The sequence below is a fragment of the Cherax quadricarinatus genome, chromosome 1, assembly GCF_038502225.1.
Source record: "Cherax quadricarinatus isolate ZL_2023a chromosome 1, ASM3850222v1, whole genome shotgun sequence".
Classification (NCBI taxonomy): Eukaryota; Metazoa; Arthropoda; class Malacostraca; order Decapoda; family Parastacidae; genus Cherax; species Cherax quadricarinatus.
Genome location: NC_091292.1, coordinates 80578846 through 80597904, shown reverse-complemented (window position 1 = coordinate 80597904; position 19059 = coordinate 80578846). Strand labels below are relative to the sequence as shown.

Below are 19059 nucleotides of genomic sequence, written 5' to 3'. Positions count from 1 at the left end.
GTGTATGTGTGTGTGTCTAAAACTGGTCAATTATCAAGAACTCATTTAAAATTAAAAGTCCTTTCTAAAATTTTCTCTTATACGTTTAAAGATATATTTTTTCATTAATGTTATTGTAAAACATTTTAATTTTGCACCAAAAGAATCTTAGAAAAGTTACCTAACCTTATTATAACAAGAACAATTTATTTTAGCCTAACCCAACTAAATATATTTTAGATGTATTTTTTTTATTAGCACACTGGCCGATTCCCACCAAGGCAGGGTGGCTCGAAAAAGAAAAACTTTCACCATCATTCACTCCATCACTGTCTTGCCAGAAGGGTGTTTTACACTACAGTTTTTAAACTGCAACATTAACACCCCTCCTTCAGAGTGCAGGCACTGTACTTCCCATCTCCAGGACTCAAGTCCGGCCTGCCGGTTTCCCTGAATCCCTTCATAAATGTTACTTTGCTCACACTCCAACAGCACGTCAAGTATTAACAACCATTTGTCTCCATTCACTCCTATCAAACACGCTCACGCTTCCCCCCTGGAGGTCCAAGCCCCTCGCACACAAAACCTCCTTTACCCTCTCCCTCCAACCTTTCCTAGGCCGACCCCTACCCCGCCTTCCTTCCACTACAGACCGATACGCTCTTGAAACCATACCCCGGCCGGGATTGAACCCGCGGTCAGAGAGTCTCAAAACTCCAGCCCGTCGCGTTAGCCACTAGACCAGCTAGCCACAAATAAGATTCGTCCAACTAGGCATATTTCTACACCATAGGAAGGTTAGCACAGGCACCACTGTGACCACAAATGCAAGTTTTTACAGACGAATCTCCAGCTAGCGTGGCCGTGACGAACTCTAGCTCAAGTCCCTTCACTGCCGTCAACATGACTCACGAAATCGTAATGACACGATTGCAAACAGTGGTCACAGTGGTCACAGTGGTGCCTGTGCTAACCTTCCTATGGTGTAGAAATATGCCTAGTTGGACGAATCTTATTTGTGGCTAGCTGGTCTAGTGGCTAACGCGACGGGCTGGAGTTTTGAGACTCTCTGACTGCGGGTTCAATCCCGGCCGGGGTATGGTTTGTTTGCAATCGTGTCATTACCGAACCCTACAAAGAATGGCGCAGCCAGCACATAAATGCTGCTAGTGAGGCTAGTACACCAAACAGGGATGAGAACGAAATTAGCTTAGAAGCTCCCACACTTCCGTATCCCCTCGGATGGCGGCCCAACAGCTAGCTCTGTGCTGGCTGCGCCATTGTTTGTAGGGTTGGGTGGTCCTGTGGTTCAAAGGGTCATGTGGTTCTCGCTTACCATGAGGCAGGCCAGTACAACATGGGTTCGAATCCTTGGCTAGCGCAGTGTTGTTATTGATCAATACCACTCATTCGTGGTTACAATAATAATTAATTATATATATATATATATATATATATATATATATATATATATATATATATATATATATATATATATATATATATATATATATATATATATATATATATATATATGCAAGGAATTCGCAAGAGCAGGCGAAATATACACAAACACTGATCTCTGGCTGAAGGAGACTCGAACCTACGAACCTTATATATATATATATATATATATATATATATATATATATATATATATATATATATATATATATATATGAGATACCGCACAGTCAAAAGTATGTAGTGGGACGGTTCCAGACCAGGCCCCTGGTTGCTGACCTGATCCACCAGGCTGTTGTTGCCTGCCGCCCGCAGTCCAGCGTATACACCACAGCCCAGCTGATCAGGGGCTGACTTGAGGAGCTTATCAAATTCCCTCATTAAGATAGCCAAGGGGGTTGTTATTAATTATCTCTATATACAATGGGAGGATGTTGAAGAGCCGTGGTCCCTTTACACTTAGTAAGTTCTTTCTCAGTGTACTTACCCTGGAAATATGTTGCACTGGTTGTCAACCCTCGTGCTTTCATATGGAGTGATTTCAGTGTGCAGATTTGAGAACAATCCCTTCAGAATGTTCCAGGTGTAGATAATGATTAATCTTTCTTGTTTACGTTTTAAGGAGTACAACTGAAAGGGGTTAAAGTGCTCCAAGTTATATGTCATCAGGCAATTGTACACACACACACACACACACACACACACACACACACACACACACACACACACACACACACACACACGCGCGCGCGCGCGCGCGCGCGTGCAAGAAGGCGTTTGACACAGTTCCACACAAGAGATTAGTGCAAAATCTGGAGGACCAAGCAGGGATAACAGGGAAGTCATTACAATGGATCAGGGAATACTTGTCAGGAAGACAGCAGCGAGTCATGGTACGTGGCGAGGTGTCAGAGTGGGCACCTGTGACCAGCGGGGTCCCACAGGGGTCAGTCCTAGGACCAGTGCTGTTTCTGGTATTTGTGAACGACATGACGGAAGGAATAGACTCTGAGGTGTCCCTGTTTGCAGATGACGTGAAGTTGATGAGAAGAATTCACTCGATCGAAGACCAGGCAGAACTACAAAGGGATCTGGACAGGCTGCAGACCTGGTCCAGCAACTGGCTCCTGGAGTTCAATCCCACCAAGTGCAAAGTCATGAAGATTGAGGAAGGGCAAAGAAGACCGCAGACGGAGTACAGTCTAGGGGGCCAGAGACTACAAACCTTACTCAAAGAAAAAGATCTTGGGGTGAGTATAACACCAGGCACATCTCCTGAAGCACACATCAACCAAATAACTGCTTCAGCATATGGGCGCCTAGCAAACCTCAGAACAGCATTCCGACATCTTAATAAGGAATCGTTCAGGACCCTGTACACCGTGTACGTTAGGCCCATTTTGGAGTATGCGGCACCAGTTTGGAACCCACACCTAGTTAAGCACGTAAAGAAACTAGAGAAAGTGCAAAGGTTTGCAACAAGACTAGTCCCAGAGCTAAGAGGTATGTCCTACGAGGAGAGGTTAAGGGAAATCAACCTGACGACACTGGAGGACAGGAGAGATAACGACATACAAAATACTGAGAGGAATTGACAAGGTGGACAAAGACAGGATGTTCCAGAGATTGGACACAGTAACAAGGGGATACAGTTGGAAGTTGAAGACACAGATGAATCACAGGGATGTTAGGAAGTATTTCTTGAGCCACAGAGTAGTCAGTAAGTGGAATAGTTTGGGAAGCGATGCAGTGGAGGCAGGATCCATACATAGCTTTAAGCAGAGGTATGATAAAGCTCATGGTTCAGGGAGAGTGACCTAGTAGCGATCAGTGAAGAGGCGGGGCCAGGAGCTCGGACTCGACCCCTGCAACCTCAACTAGGTGAGTACAACTAGGTGAGTACACACACACACACACACACAAACAAAAAACAAACATACACACACACACACACATTGTAACATTTATTAATATATTAATAAGAGGAGCCTTGAACTAAGAAAATTGTACGGTGCGAAATCGTTTTTAATAATCTTGCTCATTAAGTTTTCAAGTCAAGTCTTTTGATGCCTGAGTGTCATGCAGAGTTGAGCGTTTTATAACTTGCATACACGATGCCTCCTTTATATATATATATATATATATATATATATATATATATATATATATATATATATATATATATATATATATATATATATATATATATATATATATAATGTATGTATGTGTGTGTGTGTGTGTCGTGCAGAAAGGTAAAACTTGCGATTTTGGCTTAAATAGCTATGCTCTTCTTGCCGAATTGTCAGTAGTACTGTACTGTAGTATTTCAGTATAAGCAAATTCTAGGTTTAAATAATTACACTCAACTAATTAATACACCAACCCGGATCACACAGTTCTCAGCCACCCTAATTGACCACATTGTAACCGCTCTGAGAACATTAGTCAGTCAGGCGTCACTACTACAGCCTTAGTGATCATTTCATCATTTACTGCACCAGGAAAATCACTAGGGATAGGATAGGCCTACACAGGACAATAAAAATGAGGTCAACTAGAAACTACAGTAAAGAAACACTGGTAAATTGGCTACACAATTGTGACTGGACAGAGATAACAAGTTGCACGGACGTAAATGATGCCTGGGAAAAATTCAAAACAATGTTCACTACCATCCTTGATAATATTGTACCAGTTAAAGAGGTTAGGATTAAACGAAGAACTGAACCCTGGATGACTACTGAGATATTAGATAATATGAAATTCAGAGACCAGCTGCTGAAAAGATTTAAGGCAAACAGACAGGATATTGTAGCACTAAATGAATTCCAAAGGGTGAGGAACAGAGTGCAGAGACTGATAAAAGGAGCAAAGGCAAAGCACTATTGCTCAAAAATTGAAGAGTATAAGCATAACCCCAAAAAGCTCTGGCAACAACTAAAACAGTTGGGGTATAGTCATAAACCAGTAGATAGGTCTAACATAGTACTCACTATCGATAATGAGGTATGCCACGAAACATCTAAGGTGGCAAATTGTTTTAATTCCTACTACACATCTGTTGCATCAACACTAGTAAGTAAACTACCAGCTGCATCAAATACCTTTAACACAGACTCTGATAAGTTTCAAATATACTATACCAATAAAGGGGTAACCCCAAACAGTTGTCAACTAGTAAGTGTATCTCAGGACTTTATTCAAAAAGAACTAAGCAGGTTAAACCCAACTAAGAGCACTGTCCTGGATAACATCCCGTCTATGTTCCTAAAAGATGGTGCTTCTGAACTGTCAATCCCTATTGCTCACATAATAAATTTGTCCATCACCACTAATACCGTACCGGAGGGGTTCAAGGAGGCCAGAGTTACTCCTATCTTCAAGAAAAATAGTAGGTCTGATGTCAGCAACTATAGGCCTGTTAGTATACTCAGTGTAATATCCAAAATTCTAGAGAGGGCGGTGTACTCTCAAGTAGTTAAGTACCTTAATGACAACAACATTCTTCATAGCTATCAATCAGGCTTTAGATCTTACTCAACCGACACCTCCCTAATTAATCTGATGGATTACTTGAGAACTAAAATGTCAATGGGGAACCTCATAGGTATGGTAACTTTAGACCTGCAAAAGGCCTTCGATACCGTCAATCACAATATATTATGTAAGAAACTAAAAGGTATCGGTATAGGTTCTGTAGACTGGTTTAAGTCCTACCTTAGCAACAGGAGACAAATTGTCAAAATCAACAAAACGGAATCAGAACCCCTGCCGATAGCATGTGGAGTTCCCCAAGGTAGTATTCTGGGTCCCTTATTATTTTTATGCTATGTTAATGACATGCCTATCAGTGTCAAGTGCAAACTCCTGTGTATGCAGATGACAGCGCTCTGTTAGTGTCAGGTAAAAACCCACAAGATATAGCTAATGTATTAACACTGGAACTGGAGTCCTGCAGCAAATGGTTAGTAGACAACAAACTATCATTACACCTCGGGAAAACTGAAGCCATTCTCTTTGGCACTAAACATAAACTGAGAAGGGTAAATAATTTTAATGTCCAGTGTAATGGGGAGCCCATCACTTTGGTTTCATCAGTAAAATATCTGGGAATCCCCTTGGACCCATGCATGTCAGGAGAATAGATAGGGAACAGTGTAGTAAAGAAAGCGAATGCCAGACTGAAGTTCTTCTTTGGACAAGTACAGTGTCTACCTACTGAGGCTCGCAGGACCCTATGTCTAGCCCTTATACAGTGTCATATGGATTACGCTTGCTCTTCATGGTGCTCTGCCTTGACAAAAAAAAACTGATAGACTGCAAATCACCCAGAACAAAATCGTAAGATTCATCCTGGAGCTGGGACCAAGAGAGCATGTAGGCCAGGATGAATTACAGCAGTTGGATATGTTGAATGTTGAAGACAGAGTAAAACAACTGAAGCTAAATCATGTTTATAAAATTGCTCACAAACAGTGTCCAGAATATCTTGCTGTCAATTTTGTCAAGGTTGGGAACCAAAGCAATCATAGTACTAGGGGGGAGAGAGCACAACTTTGTAGTACCCACAGTCATTGGCCAGGCTTCAAACACCTTTTATTGTACAGCAATAAAGGAATGGAACAGACTGCCCGCACATGTCAAAGCCAGTCATAGCATGAACCAGTTCAAGAAGAGTGCCAAAAGGTGTCTGATGAATGTAGCTACAGAAAGGGAGGGGAATGATCTTTTTATTTTTTTTTTAGCTAACACACGTGTAATTTTACCTTATTCCTAGTAATGACCCTCGTATTGTAGATAGTCTTATTGACCCTCGTGTAGTAGATAGTCTTTTTAGTATGATAATAAGATGTTATCTTCATTATAGAATAATAATAAGATATTATAACCTTTATATTATAATCCCCTCAAGGAAGGTTCCTTGATGTTGGTGAGGGGCTCTTGATTTAGGGAATTGGATCTGTGCTCCAGTTCTCCGAATTAAGCCTGAATGCCTTCCACATCCCCCCCCCCAGGCGCTGTATAATCCTCCGGGTTTAGCGCTTCCCCCTTGATTATAATAATAATAATTATATAATAATAAGGTAAAAGAACCCCAATGGAAATAAGACACTTTGACTTTTTTGGGTTATCCCAGGTTCTCTACACATATACTGCTATGTATGATAATCTATGTAACTGTATTTGTGTATACCTGAATAAACTTACTAGTTATGACCGTTATGATTCACCGCCTCCCTACGTGAATGAGACCGTTAGTGAGTCATTGTATGTGACGTCACGAGCTCCTTGAATGCCATGCCCGCACTGTGTCACCCTCGGCAGTTGAAATCAAGATATAAGAGGAGACAGGTCAGGCTCTGAGGCTCTCCTTTATTTTATAAGTAATTATAAGTTACCAGCCATCCATGGTGTGTGTTATTCCCAAATCCCTCAATTCGAACCCCTCGCGACAGAATAAGGCAAGCGAAAATTTGTGTGCGCAATAATTTCGCAAAAATCTTTCTGAACCTAACGAAAAAATATATTGTGTTTGTTTATTATTAAGTTATTGTAAAATTATCTAATATATATTTAGTTGGATTAGGCTAAATTAAATTGTGCTTGTTTATAATAAGGTTAGGTAAGTTTTCCAAGGTTCTTTTGGTACAAAATTATTAATTTTTGCATTAAAAGAAAAAATATATCTTTAAACGTATAATAGAAAACTTTAGAAAGGACTTAATATTAAACGAGTTCCTGCTAATTGACAAGTTTTACCTATTGGGCACTATATAACATATATATATATATATATATATATATATATATATATATATATATATATATATATATTATTACATAATATGGTACAGAAGATTTAAGAGATACATTGTTGATATAAAGGTGGCATATAAGGTACATGTTGTTACGTGTGTATCACCGATTATAAGGCGAAAATCTCATCCAGCTCCTCAGAGCTGGGGCGTGTGCCCAAAATACAGCAGGCATTACCCCTTTGAACAGCCGCACTGAGCCGCTGGAACAGAAAACTAGCTGCCCTGGGATCCCTAGTTACCCTGATGAGTCTTTTTCCCAGCTCCTTAAGGAATTTAGATGCACTCTTTCCCCATGAGCCAAGGGTCTCTGAGCCTATGGGAACAAACATATAATGATGGGCAAGTTCTCCATATTTTCTAGACTTTTGGGACTCCCTGAAGCTGGCAGCTGCCCCTCCTTCCTCCTTGGTGTATTGGAGATAGGTATCAGCCAAGGTAGATGCACATGTATAGTCCCACACCACCTGCTTCCCATCTGTCCAGGCTTGAAGGGTGATACCATCTGGACGCTTCTGGCTGCCATCAGATCTGCATAGTTGGGGTGGCTCCCGTACTGCTGGGCATCCAGCTGTTGTGAGACTCCTCTTGATAATGTTATTAACCTCCTCATGTCTTGCAATCTTTCCCTCGGATTTACGGCACACAAGACCATGGTACCCGAATCGGTCTGCTGCTTCACTGCCACAAATACACCTGTGTTCGGCGAGAATAGGGGCGGCAAGTCGAAGGGCAACACCGATGCGGATGGTCTGTGGGTCGAGGCGTGTGCCAAGGCTGGAGTTGGGAACAGCCAACAGAAAGTCCCCAGCATGAGGGGCTCTCACTGCCAGGAGGCAGGCTCTATCCTTTCCTGACACACTCTGAAGCATTGTTGAGGCTATATTTTCCACTATTGGACCATCCCAGTGCGATTGTTTGTAGTTGTTGGGGGGAGCAGGTCTGGTTTCAGAGCCCGTTAGATTATCCCAGATCATTGCTCCGTCAATGAATTTTTGGTCCTGGACTCCAATCTTGTCCCTAAGATGTTCAGGGAGAATCGCTGCTACAAGCTCTCTGGATGCAATACACGAGGACAGAAAAGCAGATAACGCAATCTGTGATGACTTGCGGACACCAATGCCTCCTAGTCTGACTGGAAGTGTAGCTTGGTTCCACTGCCCGTCTTCTAGAGTAAGGTTAAGTACTTTCATAAAAATCTGCCTCAGAATACTGTCATACTCGTGCAGTATAGGGCTATCATATGAAGGTGCACATCTTAGGAAATATGTCAACCTGGGCAGACTCAAGCACTTTGTGAGAAGGTACAAGGCATCGTGGGTGTCCAGATTGCCTATTCGTTGTTCCATTCTCCTTAACTCTTCCAATTTCTTCCTGAGAATTGTGTCAATGGCATTGCTTCCCAGAGGTGCTCCTAGCAAGACACTATTTGTGGGGGCAATGACTGCTGCTCCCGGTAGTTTTGATCTCACTGCATTTATCACTTGTTGACTGACTGAGATGATTTCACATTTGGATGGATTCAGGACGAGACCCATTTCCTGTCTCCGTGTCATTACCTGTGTAAGGTCATGTAGGAGGGACTCCTTTGTACCTGCTAGTGTGCCATCATCTAGGAACCAGATGTTTAGCTCGCTGGTCAGTCTGACTGTGATTTCCCTAACTGCTATACAGAAGAGAAATGGTGCAAGAGGATCTCCTTGTTGGACACCCTCCGATGATGTGATTTCATGCTCTCCAAAGAGAAGCATTGATTCCTTGCTATACCCAGCTGAAACAAAAGGGAAGAGACCAGGGAAATGTTCTTGTACTGCTGCTAATACCACGTCTCTTTTCAGGAGATTGAACGCATTCTTGAAATCTAATTTTACCACTGCATTGTCCTCAGGCAGGTTGTTGATATACGCCTTTGTTGCATGAACTGCTGCTTCACTTCCTTGAGAGACCCCAAAGCCAAGCTGGTTTGGTTGAAGCATCATGGCTGCCTGTGCACGAATACTTCGGACAGCAGCTTTGGATAGTAGGCGGCGTAACGTGTTGCCTACTGCAATTGGCCGAATTCCTCCATCCTTCTTTTTAAGTGCACAAAGTGTTGCACCAAAAAAGAAAGGTCTAATTTCATCAGGAATCAGACCAGCCAAGGAATTGTTGACGAACCTTGTGATCTCTGAAAGCAGTGTCTCTGCAATTTCCCCAATAACTGGATTAACCATTTCCTTTAAATGCTGTGGCCTTATTCCAGTGTAATATATATATATATATATATATATATATATATATATATATATATATATATATATATATATATATATATATATATATATATATATATATATATATATATATATATATATTATGTCGTGCCGAATATGTAAAACTGGTCAATTAGCAAGAACTCATTTAAAATTAAGTCCTTTCCAAAATTTTATCTTATACGTTTAAAGATAGATTTTTTTCATTAATTTTGATGTAAAAAATTTTAATTTTGCACCAAAAGAATCTTAGAAAACTTACCTAACCTTATTATAACAAGAACAATTTATTTTAGCCTAACCCAACGAAATATATTTTAAATACGTTTACAGTAATTTAGTACTAAACAAACACAATCAAATATGTTTTTTTCGTCTGGTTCAGAATGATTTTGACGAAATTTTTGCACACACAAATTTTCGCTTGTCCTATATGGCAATATGAGCCTTGCTATTTAAGCCAAGATCGCAAGTTCTGCTGTACTTAAGCTCGTTGACTCGTTGATAACTCGTTTAGATTCCGTACTTAAACTCATTAACTTTTTTAAATGTTATGTGTGTACTCACCTATTTGTGGTTGCAGGGGTCGAGAGTAAGCTCCTGGCCCCGCCTCTTCACTGACCGCTACTAGGTCCACTCTCTCCCTGCTCCATGAGCTGTATCATACCTCGTCTTAAAACTATGTATGGTTCCTGCCTCCACTACATCACTTGCCAGACTATTCCACTTCCTGACAACTCTATGACTGAAGAAATACTTCCTAACATTCCTTTGACTCATCTGAGTCTTCAACTTCCAAATGTGACCCCTTGTTTCTATGTTCCCTCTCTGGAACATTCTGTCTTTGTCCACCTTATCTCTTCCGCGCAGTATTTTGCTTGTCGTTATCATGTCTCCCCTGACCCTCCTGTCCTTCAGTGTCGTCAGGCCGATTTCCCTTAACCTTTCTTCGTAGGGCATTCCCCTTAGCTCTGGAACTAGCCTTGTTGCAAACCTTTGCACTTTCTTTAATTTCTTGACGTGCTTGACCAGGTGTGGGTTCCAAACTGGTGCTGCATACTCCAGTACGGGCCTGACATACACGGTGTATAGGTTCTTGAACGATTCCTTACTGAGGTATCGGAACGCTATTCTTAGGTTTGGCAGGCGCCCATATGCCGCAGCAGTTATCTGGTTGAAATATGGTTCCGGAGACGTTCTCGGTATTATACTCACCCCAAGATCTTTCCCCTTGAATGAGGATTGCAGTCTTTGGCCACCTAGCCTATATTCTGTTTGCGGTCTTCTTTGCCCTTCCCCGATCTTCGTGACTGCATTTGGCAGGGTTAAATTCAAGGAACCAATGTGTATGTGTGTGTGTGTGTGTGTGTGTGTGTGTGTGTGTGTGTGTGTGTGTGTGTGTGTGTGTGTGTGTGTGTGTGTGTTTGTGTGTACTCGCCTAGTTGTGGTTGCAGAGGTCGAGTCATAGCTCCTGGCCCCGCCTCTTAACTTGTCGCTGCTAGGTCACTCTTCCTGCTCCATGAGCTTTATCATACGTCGTCTTAAAAGTGTGTATGGATCCTGCCTCCACTACATCACTTCCCAGGGTATTCCACTTCCTGACAATTCTGTGACTGAAGAAATACTTTCTAACATGCCTGTGATGTTAGAAAGTATTTCTAACATCACACCCTGTGCGAGTCTTCAGCTTCCAACTGTGACCCCTTGTTGTTGTGTCTCATCTCTGGGATATCCTGTCTCTGTCCACCTTGTCGATTCGTCTCGGTATATGTAGTTATCATGTCCCCTCTATCCCTCCTGTCCTCCAGTGTCGTCAGGTTGATTTCCCTTAACCTCTTCTCGTAGGGCATACCCCTTAGCTCCGGGACTAGTCTTGTTGCAAACCTTTGTGTGTTTGTATGTATGTGTGTGTGTGTGTGTGTCGGGTTATATTACCTGATCCACTATATTTTCGTTCTCATAGTTACAGTAGTGATCGTGAATGTATGAATTCGTTTTGTAAATTGATGAAATACGACTGGTATATAGCTAACAGCGATCACTAACTCTTCTTTCTTTTCTTGCAGATGGTGTGCGCGGCCTCGCTTGGTGTCAGGTGTCAGAAATGACAGCTGAGGGTGTGGTTAAATGTTAGCAGTGACAGCTGTGGGTGTTATCAGCAGTGAAAACTGTGGGTGTTATTGTCAGCAGTGACAGCTGTGAGTGTTATTATGTGCCAGCAGTGAAAGCTGTGGATGTTATTAAGTGTCAAGAGTGTACCTAATTGTCACCAATAACAACTGAGGATGTACCTAATTGTCAGCAGTGACAGCTGAGTGTAACAGTGTCAGCAGTGACCGGTGAGGGCGTAGCTGTCAGTTATGAGTGTTACTTATACAACACTCTCATGTGACTCATAAACACTGGGGGCCATTCTTCAGCCTTCTCTAGAAATAGAAACGGAACCACCACTGAAACATAGTTGCACTTTGTTACAGTGATAACCTTGCCCTGGGCACGTGTGTTTACCTTGCTTTGGACAGGTGTGTTTACCTTGCCTTGGGTAGACGTGTTTACCTTGCCTTGGGCAAGTGTGTTTACCTTGCTCTGGGCAGGTGTGTTTACCTTGCCATGGGTAGGGTGTTTACCTTGTCCTAGGCAAGTGTACGTACTCCTCCTTGCGCCATGTACTGCACTATAAGGACGTCACCCTTCACCTTTTGACCCATGTTGGCCCAACCTGCACACTGACCTTTAATATCACTGACGTCTGGGTGAGCGAGGTCAGTCTTGGAGGGAGGAAGAAGAGAGGGAGGGAGGGGAGCAGGTTGGGAGGGAAGGGCAAAAAAAGGGGTCAGAGGGGGGTGAGATAGACATATAATTGTTTCTCTTTGAATCTTTTTTTTTTTTTTAATTCTTGGACGTGAACTGTCTGCCAAGACTTAATTATTAACACTTTTATTTTTTTTTATTTTGGTTTTGGACGCACGCAAATGCCGATGCGGGTCACGTGATCACTTACTGGTGAGCACAAATTAACTGTTGTAAATGCAGTAAATCTCCCACTCCCCTCCCACACACAGGCATGATCTATACATAGCTTAAAGAATATGTAAAACTAGTAAGGCTAGGAGAAAGCGAGCTCAGTATGTCAGTTAAGAAGCAAAGCTAGTGGTCCAAGCGAGACCTCTGCAACCACAAACAGATGAGTACAAATCGATGAGTACACACACACACATACAAGACCTCTGCTAAAACAGATATGTACACACGCACTCACTCTTAAGCACACAAGAAGACTCCCTAGGGATAAATCCTATCACCCCATATATTTCCTGTTCTTCAGTTATTCTGTCTGAAGTGAAGCTGATCCCTTCAGACTGAGGATAACTGAAGAACACTGCAGGAAGACTTGGACACTTGTTAAGTGGTTGCTGAAGTTTAATATAAGAAGATTCAAACAGGGCAGTGGAGGGAACGATCAAACAAATAACCATCTGAGGGGTGAAATGCTTCAGTGTGTCAGGCACATATATGGATCAGGGAAGAGACATCACGCTTACCCTGTACCTCAAAGCGTTTGTCAACAGAATAACCTCAGAGGCGTATGCGTGGCTAGCAAAATACAGATGTTTCAAAATGAACTATTCAATTTCAAAGTAGTACTTCTTTGAAACTGGGTCCATCTTTTTGTAACATACATGAAAACTGTTTTCAGGAACATAAGTGAGAAGGTACTGAAAACGGTTTTTTTCATCTCACTTATTGAGGGTCACTGCTTGAGCATGCAGCACCAGCATAGAGCCAAAACTTTGTTAAGCACGTAAAGAATCTCGGGCAGATTCAAACTTTCGTAGCGAGACTAGGCTAACCTACAAGGCGAGATCAAAGGATCTAAAGCTAACAACCAGTAGAAGAGAGGAGGATCAGAGGTGATATGAATATGACAGAAAAAATACTCGGGGACTACATAGGAGTGGATGTGGGCAAGTTGTTTTCGATGCAAAGTAGTCAGAAGCAGTTATGTTAACTATTGCGCAGTTGAATTACAGGGACGGTAGGAATGACTTGTTCCGTCTCATTATGTGATGAAAATGGCTTTCAGAACCGAAAAGTTGAAGAATGAGAATCTTTAGTGAGGAAACGTTTCGCCAGTCAGTGGCTTCTGCAGTCCATTACAGAAGCAAAAATGACCATAATTTTTAAAGGGGGGTGGACCGGTAAGCCAGCGGAGGGCCTCGGTCAGATGGCCAAAAGCTCCAACGGCGGGTCATCATATGACTAAGACCCGTATCAGGAAACACTTGTACTGTTTCTCGACGAGCCATACTTAACCCTCTATTACAGAGAACAACAGTGGAAGATGAGTATTAGTCTGAGGTAATCATTCCCTCAGCCTGGAGTAGATGTGTTCAGTCCATCAGTCTTGAGAAATGTACAGCATATGTTTGGAGAAGATGCTTATACACTGCAGTCGTCAGACTGTAGTGTATAAGCAGTCATCTGGCTGCAGTGTATGACCATCTCCACACATACAATGTACATTTCTCAAGAATTTTGGACTGAATACATCGACTCCAGCCTGGGGGACTGATTACCTCAAACCACTACTCATCTTCAAGTGTTACTCTCTGTATTGGACTGAAGAAGCCACTGGCTGGCGAAACGTTTCCTGAATAAAGATTCCCAAATGTTGTACAAGTGTCTCATTCTTCAGTCTCATTATGATCAGTTAGTGAAAAAAAGGAAGCTCAGTACACAGCTTCTAGTTATGATAGGGCTCCAGAAGCCAGGAATCAGTAAAGGTGGTTGTTAGTATTTAAGGTTGAAGGATCAGGAAGGACCAGGCCCGGTGGCCTGGTGGCTAAAGCTCCCGCTTCACACACGGAGGGCCCGGGTTCGATTCCCGGCGGGTGGAAACATTCCGACACGTTTCCTTACACCTGTTGTCCTGTTCACCTAGCAGCAAATAGGTACCTGGGTGTTAGTCGACTGGTGTGGGTCGCATCCTGGGGGACAAGATTAAGGACCCCAATGGAAATAAGTTAGACAGTCCTCGATGACGCACTGACTTTCTTGGGTTATCCTGGGTGGCTAACCCTCCGGGGTTAAAAATCCGAACGAAATCTTATCTTATCTTATCTTACCCCCTGCAAGCACACCTAGGGGAGTACACACAGTCTGCAACCTATGTTCAAATTAGAGCATGCACTTGCCTCATGCACTTTCCTCAGAACTGCCGCTCACATGATTGTGTAATATTTGTTATTCTTCGTTAGGTGAGGCTAGGGTATATTAGTTTAGGTTAGCCTAGGCTAGGTTATAGTAGTTTAGGTTAGATTAGCTTAGACTAGGGTGTAGCTTAGGCCAGGTTATAGTAGTTTAGTTTAGGTTAGTTTAGACAAGGTTATAGCTTAGGCTAGGTTATAGTAGTTTAGGTTAGGTTAGTTTAGACTAAGTTATAGCTTAGGCTAGGTTATGGTAGGTTAGTCTGGTTTACCAGTATAGTCTACGTGCAGGGAGTTTCAGTCGTGAGCCACAACTGGCTGATATCAAATAATTCGTAATTTTATCGAAAATCTTAATATTAATTAGTTTGTATTACAGAATTAATGGTTAACAATGTGTCTGCGTATAACCTTTACTGGTATTAGCTAGTTATCACAATAGCTTAAACTAATTAGCATCAATAAAACTGAAAATTTGGATAACAGTAGAAAAAAATCAAAGAAACTTTATTTTTATCCTTATAATTTTATCCGTCAAAGGTTTGTTTACACATTATTATTATTACTTTAGTTAATCTAATTTAAATATAAAACCTGTGCAAAACTAAAAATATTTCAAGATGTTTGTAGGTGTAGTGGTCACGTGAACATGAAGGGTAAAAAAGTTATATCAATAACATGATTCCCACCTCAGAATAAACATTTTTTAACATAATTTCATCACTGTAAACATACAGGTCTGAAAAAGAAATATTTATTATATTTACATTATATACAGTATATTATTACTATATCGTGCTAGCTAGGTCAGAACCGGTGTAGACAATGATATATTACATCGAGTAATTAGGAAGCGTGGTGTGCGTGCGGGTATGCGGGTGCGTGCTCGCGGACGTGTGCGGGCATGCGGGCGTTGGCGCGAGCGTTAGGTACATGCTGACCCACTGCTGACGACTCTGAAAAATGATGTTATGTGTGTTCGTTTCCCTGCAACTAACCAACGTTTCTCTCATACAGGTTGATGCCACATATCTAAAAAAAAAAGTGGTAAACAGTAGAATTGTTGCAATGAGTGATAGTGAAAGTGAAGGCGAAGTGAAGAACTTGTGAACTTTAGAATACGAGAGGAAAAATATTGTGAAACAGTCTGAAAGAAAGGTTTCGTATGCCAACATAGCATAACTGTCAGAAAGTTAAACTGAAGATTACCGAGCTTGGAGCAGTGTAGAGTCAATCAGTAGTCACGAGAACTGCAGCTATGACACACATTCCATTACTCTCCCACCTTAACCAACTCTTAAAAATGACTATGAACAAATCCGCTGCCCTGAAATTCAGTATTTACTGAACCTTGAAATAGCGGCTTGTTTGTTGAGCGTTGAGCATGGGATAATCACGATTATCTTGCCATCCATGACATCCAAAGATACGTGAGAAAGTGAGAGTAACATCACGCAGGACTGTAATAGTTTCAGGAGTTTGGAAGGCCGTGTTAAGAAGGGTGGTATCCTAGGCAGGTAGTGTTGAGTCCTGTCATTCAAGGATCGGGTGCCAGGGGTCAGTGTGGGTGTGCGCTGGAATAAGACGAGTGCCTACAGCTTTTGTTTGTGGCAAAAGAGTCATATCTAGGCGCTGATGTTTATTTTGCGTGTGAGGAAACGAGTCCTGTGCTATTGAAGTTACATAAAACTACAGGATTGTGTTGTTAGTGCCGCTAGTGTAGAAAATATTCTATTTGAACTAGTCAAATACAATTTCCTGGGTAACTGAACTGTTCTGGACAGCAAAGCTGCTGGAACAGTGCCTCACATCTTCCCTCTGTTCCTCGGCCTCTGATCAAGGGGTCCCGCTGTCTATCTTGGATCCCTCCTGAGATCAGCAGCTAGGCTCGGCATGGCGGAGCTGCTGAGTGTGCAGGTGCCCAGCAGGCGGGGCCTGGGTGGGTATGCAGAGTTCCACAAGAACGCTGAGGGTCTCTCTACTCCCATGATGGGGTCACCAGCTTCAACCCAACCCTACCTTAACTCTGCCCTCAACCACGCCAGGATTAGGTAAGTACACACAGTGACCATGTTTTTTATAATTACTATTTATATAACTGTTTTGTGTATTTTTTCGTAAGACATCTTTTATATAATTTTTTTCGAGGTTTATAATTTTTTTTTTACTCTGATCACCTTTCCTACATAAAACCTATGTTATGGTTACAACTGCAGGAAAAAATCTATTTGTGATACAACCCAAGGATTAGGTGATCACATAATAGTATGGATTAAATCATTGGAACTAGTAACACTATTGATAAACACTAGCAACGGGTCATGTTAGACTTCTATTTCTCAACAGTTTCACATTGCTAGATATTTACGAACACTATGCATGTATTAAATACAAATTTTGATAGGATATATGGATCTTTGTAATAGTGGTGGTGTAGTTATAGTTATGTGCTTGGGGAATTAACAAGCTCCATTAACTCTGTGGTTCATGTAACTAGAGGATCATTTGTCATTTGCTGCGGCTCATGGCTGTCGGCACGACTAGGCTGTGTGCGCTGACATGCTCCCTAATTAAATTTCATATGATTATATTTGTAACCTTAACAAAGTACTTTATGCTAGCACTCTACGCCATCTACCCATGGATTCGTTTCATCAGTAAAAAGACTATAATTTTCCTGAAATATTTTTTTATTATAAAAGCCTTTTAGTTAACTGTACTACGCTTTTACTTATATAAGGGATTTGGATCATCTTTCCAATATTTTGTTTTATCAATATAACAGTATTTTATTTCATCTGTCAAAGGTTCTCTTATTTTTGCCATGTAAAGATACATATCTGTACAATCTGTCCTAGTACGGTATATGTTTCCTTAGTAAAAAACCTTTGTTTTGTATAATTTGTACAGGCCATCTTCTTTATCATATTTTTTACCATACCTCATCAAACCAAGACTTTTGTTTTCTCAACAAAAAAAGGCCTGTTACATCTAAGCTTTTGTCACAAGAAGGACGTTTACAATTTGCTTTCCTGTTATAATAATAGCAAAGAATCGAGCTGTGTAAAGCGCTTCGAATGGTGTCAATAAATTTTCGTGCCGTTCAATGTTTTAATTAGTAGCTTGAGGAGTGTTGCAGCAGCAACAGCCATCAGAGGGAAGGGACTAGGTTATCCTTTAATTGACTTGTGTCCACCGTCTACCTCTACTCACTGAGGGCAAGAGTGTCATACCGCATGGCTATACATGCGTCACTATAATACTACAGCTACTAATGATATTATTTTTATGTATCCCCGAAACAGTACCTTTAAGTGGTTGCTCGATTATTTTTTTTCTTCCTTGTGGTTTCCGTTTTGAACTAGGGAACTCCATGTTAGCTTTAAATTTTCAACTCTGATGCACTGTAATTAGGGAAAGGTTCGTACAAATATTAACTTGTGCAGGTGCCCTCTCATCAGTTATATATAGACCATTTCCAATTTTGGTTTGCATGCGATAACTTGAGAAAGCCTCTTCTGATCGGCTCTAAGCTTTCAACACTGGTGTTTCCAACTTAAATAAAGGTTAGGATTGTTATTGGAGTGTGTCATTCCTAATTCTATGGAAATGAAAATTAGGATTTTTATTGGTGTGTAGGTACCAATTTGCCAATTTTATTTCTAAAATCCTTGACGCTAGTGAAGGGCTCTTGATCCAAGGAAATGGGCCTGCCCTCCCCTTCTATGGATAGAACCTCAATGCCTCCCATTCTTTCCTCAGGCGCAGTTTTAACCCTACCGGTTTAATGAATGTAATACTGTATTTTTAAAATGGTATTATATTATTCGTGAAATAACTACGTCTTCTGAACGGCTTCTGTCTTTAGTGGCTGATGCCTCGTGTGAATTGGATAACTATTAGATTTTGGCTCTCCAGGTGCAAATTTAACAATTACTATTTCATGGATTCTGTGATCATTGTAGAATGCATATTTTGGTAGGTTTCAAACTTTTAGCAGCAGTGTGATTCTGATAAAAAAAAACCACGTATTGATTTTGGGCTGTGCAACTTTAAATCTGCCAATTTTATTAAAATTTGGTTTTTGTGCTTCAAACAATAAATGCTGATGTATCTTACATCAAGGTTCTGCTTAATTTTAGACCGTGTATTTGCCAATTTTATTTAAGAAATTGGGAAAATTTAAATGCTGGTTTCAGCCGATGATTTGTGAATGTCTTGTATCACAGAATGGAACTTGAACCCACTTGCCATGATTTGTTTTCAATCGTGATACTACGATTTCGTGAGCTATGAATGCCTGATCTGATCGTTTTAAAGCCTTCAACGCAGCTTTAA

General features: G+C 41.3%; 1 long non-coding RNA gene across 1 annotated transcript in view; it reads left to right on the top strand.

Moving 5' to 3' along the window:
- The window catches only part of LOC138852455 (uncharacterized), a 385253-nt gene extending 368472 nt beyond the window's left edge, over window positions 1-16781 (top strand). The window contains exons 2-3 of the long non-coding RNA XR_011391759.1: window positions 11581-11712; window positions 15739-16781. This is a non-coding gene — a long non-coding RNA (uncharacterized lncRNA). The remainder of the gene's footprint in view (window positions 1-11580; window positions 11713-15738) is intronic.
- The last annotated feature ends 2278 nt before the right edge of the window (window positions 16782-19059 follow it).